This window comes from Microcebus murinus, chromosome 14, assembly GCF_040939455.1.
Source record: "Microcebus murinus isolate Inina chromosome 14, M.murinus_Inina_mat1.0, whole genome shotgun sequence".
Lineage (NCBI taxonomy): Eukaryota > Metazoa > Chordata > Mammalia > Primates > Cheirogaleidae > Microcebus > Microcebus murinus.
The window spans coordinates 36,032,213-36,039,331 of NC_134117.1; the positions used below are offsets into that span (position 1 = coordinate 36,032,213).

The following is a 7,119-nucleotide window of genomic DNA, read 5'->3' on the forward strand; positions in this document are numbered from 1 at the left end:
ATTCCAACTTTAATGCTGGAGTCATTTGTAAACCACAAAAATATGAAGGTGGAAACAGATGGGAAAATAGTGATTACCTATAAGAACAGTAGAAAGTGAAATTTAAGCGCTTGCAGTGAGAGATACAGATGAGGAGAAAGTCCATTTACTCTGCCAAACCCTGAAAAGACACAGAAAGTGCAGTTGTCCTGTATTATATAAGGGAAGTACAACTAAAAATGGGGCCTTGAGATTTTGGATCTCTTGCTTTCCAGTACAAATGGACAACCAAGCATCTCCAAAACATTTCTACTAATCTAAAAATAGAGGTACAAGCAAACTGTAAAAAATAATTTGAAGGGGAAAAGGGTACAAAAGCAGAAGAAATCTTGAAATTTTAAAAACTGTAATACATCCCTTAGAACCAAAAGAATATATTGTGTCTATAAATCAACAGCAAGCCACCTTTAAAAAATTCAGAAAACAAGATAGAGATCCTGGAAATGAACATATAACTATAAGGCTTTCTAAAAAATCAATAGAAGAATTGGAAGAAAAAATCAAGAAAATCTGCCACCCCTGCCCCAGGACAGTAGAACAAGGAAAGAAAAGATTTCTTGCAACTAAAGTGTTAATACTGCCTCTGATGAAAGCTATGTTGGTAGGGACATCCGAGTGCCTGATCTGAGTGACATCTGAGTGACATGATGAATGCCAATGGCTCTGATGGAAGAAAATAAAGAGGTATCAATCCAGAAGAAGAGCTACAGAGAAGGAGAACAGAGAAAATGGTGGGAGGGAAATTATTTTATACACACACACACACACACTACACTTAATTCTCAGGATTAAAGGGCACAAAACTATAAATTAAAAGGGTCTATTTATCACACAAAATAAAATTTAAAAGATCCCTAGGACACATGATCATAAAATTTTAGGGCATCAAACATAAAAAGAAGGCCCCAAAAACTTCCAGAAGGAAAAACCAAGTCCCATAAAAGGAACAGAAATCCAAATGCCATTTGACTTTACATCAGTTACATCAGAGGCAGCGTTGTAGTGTGACAGCCAGGGGCCTGGCTACCTGGGTTTGAATCCTGACTCCACTGCCCACCAGCAACGGTGGCCTTGCAGTCGATGCCTCATGGGAAAAAAAATGGCATTAATTATGGTACCTGCCTCATGGTGCTGTGATGAGGATTAGGTGAGTTCATTTTTATGAAGTATTCAGAACAGTGTCTAGTACATAATATTTGCTATTTAAGTATTTTCTAAAGAAATTTAAAGAAGACAACTTGAACAGGTCTTCCAAATTCTCAGGGTAAAGACCTAGAAGTCAATATCTTAACTTAAACAGATATGAGAATAGAAAAAAAAAATCTTTTCAGACATGCAAAATCTCAAAAAAAAAAAATCATTTCCTCTGTTTCTTTTCTCAGGAAGCTCTAGAATTACAAGCATCACTAAAAGAGGGATTAAACCAAGAAAGAAAAAGATAGGTATCCAGGAAATAGGGGATCTAACACAGGAGAAAAGCAAAAGGAAGTCCCAGGATGACATCAGGATAATGGGTTTAGGGCATAATCAGAGAAAATCAAAGAAATGTCTTCAGGAAAATCAATGGAATGAATAGATTCCTGCCATATTTGACCCCTAGAACATTTTACTGAAAGGAAGAAGAAAAATTAGCAAAGACTATAAGGTACAAAGAAAGAAACAAATGAAAATAAATCAGAAAATTACTAACTAAGGGAAACAAAAAGTTGAATGAGAAAGGAAATGATCAGCACACTACTTGGCAAAGCAGAGTGCAGGATCTATTTAGTCCAGCGATGCAAATATTTAATAGTTATTTAACTAAAAACTGTGATGTAACAATGCCAGAAGATTAAAAAGAGATAAGTTAGGAGACATGCGTGCTAAACAGGCATCTACCAAAATAGGAAGTCAATATAATTTCTAAAATTAAAAAAATAGAGCATTGACATAATATTTAGAAATATGGTGGTAAACACCAGACCTGATATTTACCCCAAGGAGTAGGCATGAGTTCTCCTGAGGTGCCACATTGATCCTGGGCACCACCTCAAACCTCCTCTTACTGCCAGCTGAAGGGTCGATGGTGTATTTTCTCAAAACCATTCCAAAAGAAATCTAAAGAAGATTGCAGAGAACTGAGGTCAGACCTACCCAGGATCGGGTGAGAATGAGGGAGTTTGCCTTTGTTATTTAATTCCACATTTCATCCTCTCTCATAGGAAGGCAGTTTTCCATGTCCAGTTTGCTGCTGGATAACCGCCTCTGGTACATCTACCCATTGGGAACAGTCTCCCATTCTCCTGAAGGGAAAGTGAGTGCTGATGCTACTCCTGTCTGGGACAGTCCTCATCTGCCTTGATGTGAAGCTCTAAGTAACTGAGAAGATAGATCAAAGAAAATTCCCAGCCTACTTATTGTCAGAAGCTGTGTGTCCTACTTTCATAGCCACATCTCCCACCCTGCCTTAACCCTTATCCATTTAAATTAAGGGGTTCCAGTAGGGTGTCCAGGATTTCCTTTCTTCTCGGTCACTTCAGCCCGGTCTCATTGCATCATATCTAATGAAAATTCTTTGAATTTTGTGGAATGTGATTGGCACCATTCCCTGGTTTCAAAACAAATTAGTTAGGGGTATTTTGTTTTTTGTTTTTTTAATGTCTCTTGGCCATTTCCAATTCTGGGAAAAGCTTCAAAAATCTATACATAAGCTACCATCTTTCCCATGATGTGGGGAACCTTGTGGCAAGGTTTCTTGGTTCTCTCAAATGTGCCTTAACTCATAACTAAATATTCCTGTAAAAAATATTATAGTATTATATATTGAAAATGGATCTTTTCAAACTCACAACCTAAAAAGGGCTTATATTTTAATGTATGCCAGATAGTGTCACCTGGTCCTGTATTGATTCAATTATACGTTGTTAATAAGGATGTCAAGCAGATCATCTACCTAGTGTGAGTGTGCTTCATCCAATCAGTTGAAGACCTTACTAGAACAAAGACTGACTTCCCCTAAGCAAGAAGGAATTCTGCCAGCAGACTGCCCATGATGGTTAATTTTCTATGTCAACTTGACTGGGTCATGAGGGGCCCAAATGTTTAGTTAAATATTCTAGTCTAGCCTGAGCAAGAGTGAGACCCCATCTCTACAAAAAATATTTTAGAAAAATTAGCCAGGCGCAGTGGTGTGCACCTATAGTCCCAGCTACTCTGGACTGAGGCAGGAGGATCACTTAAGCCTAGGAGTTTGAGGTTGCAGTGAGCTGTGATGATGACATTGCACTCTAGCTGGGGCAATAAAGCAAGACCCTATCTCAAAAAAAAAAAAAAAATTATTCTGAGAGGTCTGTGAGGGTGTTTCTGAATGAGATTAACATTTGGAAAGGTAGACTGAGTAAAGCAGACGCCCTCCCCAATGTGAGTGGGCCTCATTCAATTTGCTGAAGGCCTGAATAAAATAAAGGGGAGAGGATAGGAAGAGGAAATTCAGGCTCTGCCTGCCTGTTTTCAAACTGGGACAATGATCTTCTCAAGACCTTGAACTGGAACTTATGCCATCAGCCCTCCCAGGTCTCACGTCTTCAGCCTCCGACTGGGATTACACTACTGGCTCTCCTGGGACTCCAGCCTCTACCTTTAGACTAAAGTTGCAATGTTCATTGGGTCTCTAGCTTGCCAACCTGCCCTGCAGATTTTGGATTTACTATACCTCCCCAATTGTGTGAGTCAATTCCTTAAAATAAACCTGTATCTATCTATCTTTACATACATACATACACATCCAGTTGGGTCTGGAAAATTGTATTTTTTCTCTGGAAAATCTTAACTAATACAATTATGCTTAAGAAGGCTTAAAAATGAGATTTAAAAAAAAATGTCTGTAATCTTACTATTTCTGGTGTTCCTTATTCTTTTGTGGAGATCCAAATATGATATCATTTTCCTTATGTAGGTTTGCTGGCAATGGATTTTTTTCAGGTTCCTTTGTTCTGAAATTATCTTTATTCCCCTTCATTTTTGAGAGACATTTTCACTGGATTTAGATCATTAGATTGACCTTTGTTTTTTCAGCTCATTAATGATATCATGCTATTGTCATCCAGCCTACTCATTATATAACAAGAAGCCTATTGTCACTCTTATCTTTGTGTCTCTGTATGGTATCTGCTGTACTTTGAATGTTTGTGCCCTTCAAAAATTCATGTTGAAAATTAATTGCCAATTTAATGGTATTGGTGCATGGGGCCTTTAAGAGGTAATTAGGCCGTGAGGGATCCACACCTTCATGAGAGGGCTTAATGCCTTCAGGAAATGGATCCTGGGAGTGGGCTCTCTTGATTCTTGAACTCTCTGCTATGGAAGGAACTGTGTGCCTCCCCTCTGTAGGATGCAGCATTTAAGGAGCCATGTTGGAAGTGGAGACTGGGCCCTTATCAGACACCAAACCTGCTGATGCATGGATCTTATACTTTCTCTGCTTCTAGAACTATAAGAAATAAAATTTCTATTCTTTAAAAATTACACAGTCTCAGGTATTCTGTTACAGCATCACAAAATGGACTATGACAGTATCACATTCCTCCCCACCTATCACATAAACACACACACACACCCACACATAAACGCTCTGCCTTTTTTTAAAAAAGAATTTTCTCTTTGTCATTGATTTTCAGCAATTTGATTATGATGTACCTTGGTGTGGTTTTCTTTATGTTTGTTCTTCTTGAGGTTCATTGAGCTTCTTGATCCATGGGCTTATAATTTTCATCAAATTTAGAAGGTTTACAGCTATTATTTCTTTGAGTAGTTTTTCAGCTGTTCCTACTCTTCTTTGCTTTGTGACACCAATCCTGCATCTTGACATTGCCCCACAACTCACTGAAGCTCTAGTCATTTTTGTTTTCAGACTTTTTCCACTTTGCTTTATTTTCGGTAATATCTATTGCTATGTTCTTGAGTTCCCTAATCTTTCATCTGCAGTGTCTACCTTGCTGTTAACCTCATCCAGTACACCTTTATTTCAGGTATTATATTTTTCAGCTCTATAACTTCTATTTTTATCTCTTTTTTTATCCCTTCTATTTCTCTCCTCATGATTTTTACGTTTTCTTTTACATCTTTTAACATTTTAAAAGACTTAGAACTATTTAATATTTGAGGTGACGAAGAGGAAGATGCTCAAAAACAGAAGTTTGGGAGACAATTGATGCTTGGAAATGGCAGAATCAAGCCTATGAGAGTGGGAAGTGGAGGAAGAGAAAATATAAATGGAAGTGATTGGGTCATGGAACTGTGGGTCCTAGGTGCTGGACAGATAATCTACTAGGAATCACAACAGGATTAAGAGTTGGGTAGGAAAACAGTAAACCAGATGCTAAAGTCATCTGTGAAGAAGAGCAGATAACCAGGAACTTGCAACATGAAGTATTGGATTGTGAAGTCTAATGGCCTCTAATAAGCTTCAGAAGAGATGTGGTTTTCTTTAGGACAAGAGAGGGGTGAATTATCTGGAAGAGATAATGAAGAGCAAGGTCCATACCTATTCTATTACCCCAGCCCAACCAAATCTCGAGTTATCTGAAATGTAAATGTAAAATCAGCATTCACTGGAGTGGGCTATAGGGAAAACAGAGACTTTGCGGGGCAGCTAGATATTAGTTACAGAGTAATAATAATAGCAATTACTAACCTGAATAGAAAAAATCACCTAGGCAGACTGTTGGTGTATCACAGAGAACACTACCATCAACTTCTTATATCTATGTTTTAATTATTTTAATTAAAATAACACATGCAGGTAATTTAAAACCCCTAGTAATACTAAAATATTTATAACAAAAAAGAATCCTTACTTCCACCCTACTCTGTACTTTAGCCATACTCTCCGGAGGCAATCTCTCAAATCCATTCTTAACTATTCTTGTTTTCTCTGGCATTTGCTATCATATTTTTAGCTAAACATTATGCATCTATCTCTCGATTCAGCAATGTTAGGTTTACGGTGTTAGCTATTGACTTCCCATTATGGTGGATGAGGACTTAACTTCCACACATCAAGTCTTGTTCAATACTTCATTTTTCTTAGAGTTGAAGTTGGAGTGGTATCATTGAAAATCAAACAACTAAAAATACCAACTTTTATTTGTTTGATTTTCGATGTACCACTAACATTTCCCTCCCAAATCCTCTAACATTTCTGTCACCTACTTATCAATAACCTTTTGCATACACTCGAGTATGTTGGTTTCATATTTTTTTCCCTTGGCAATTTTTCTCCCCGAGGACTCCATGCTCTTGTTGTGACCAGGACTGGTTTTTCTCTATGCCTGCTACATAACCCAGGGCTTCCTTTTGCTGCTCTCTATTACCTTTCCAGATACCATGCCCTACTCTTGGGTGGAAAATATTCTCCCATATCTTTCCAAGAAAGGTTGCATGGGACATAAAGTTTCTGAATCCCTAAATATCTGAAAATTTGTATATTCTACCATTACGCTTGATTGATAATTTGAAGAGGTATAGAATGTCTCCACAATGACATATTATTTTACACATGTGATTTCAAATTTGTAACTAAATTAAAATAGTAAATACTATGAATAGAAACATGAATGAATCCGCTCTGAGGAAGTAGAGGCAAAGGTAGATTTTCCTTTTTGAACCTGATTTTAAAAAGAAAGAATGATAATTAATCAGAATACAAGATAGAGAAGGATTTCTTCTTTCTTTATCTTAAAAAACATGGAGGGGTTTAAGAATATTTTTCAACTCCAGGAAATGATCCCAGAGAGAGCAAAATGTTAAAAATAAGAAGAGAGAGATAATCCAATAACATATGATGGTTGTCCTGGGAAAGAAAGGAATCAGAGTATAGTAGAAAAGTTAGCCTTTTACAGGAAAGGAAATATGTTTTTCCTCTAAAACGAGGAGAGTCTGAGTGTGGTGGCTAATGCTTGTAATCCTAGCCAAAGCCAAAGCGGGAGGATCCTTTGAGCCCAGGAGTTCAAGACCATCCTGAGCAAAATAGCAAGACCCTGACTGTACAAAAAATAAAATAAAATAGCCAGGTGTGGTGGTGGACACCTGTAGTCATAGCTA

At 37.5% G+C, this 7,119-nt stretch overlaps 1 non-coding gene across 1 annotated transcript; it reads left to right on the forward strand.

Annotated features, from left to right (window-relative positions):
* The first annotated feature begins 611 nt into the window (after positions 1–611).
* On the forward strand, positions 612–687 carry LOC142875807 (small nucleolar RNA SNORD74). The gene has a single exon (XR_012923092.1). It is a non-coding gene; the product is annotated as a small nucleolar RNA SNORD74 (small nucleolar RNA).
* The last annotated feature ends 6,432 nt before the right edge of the window (positions 688–7,119 follow it).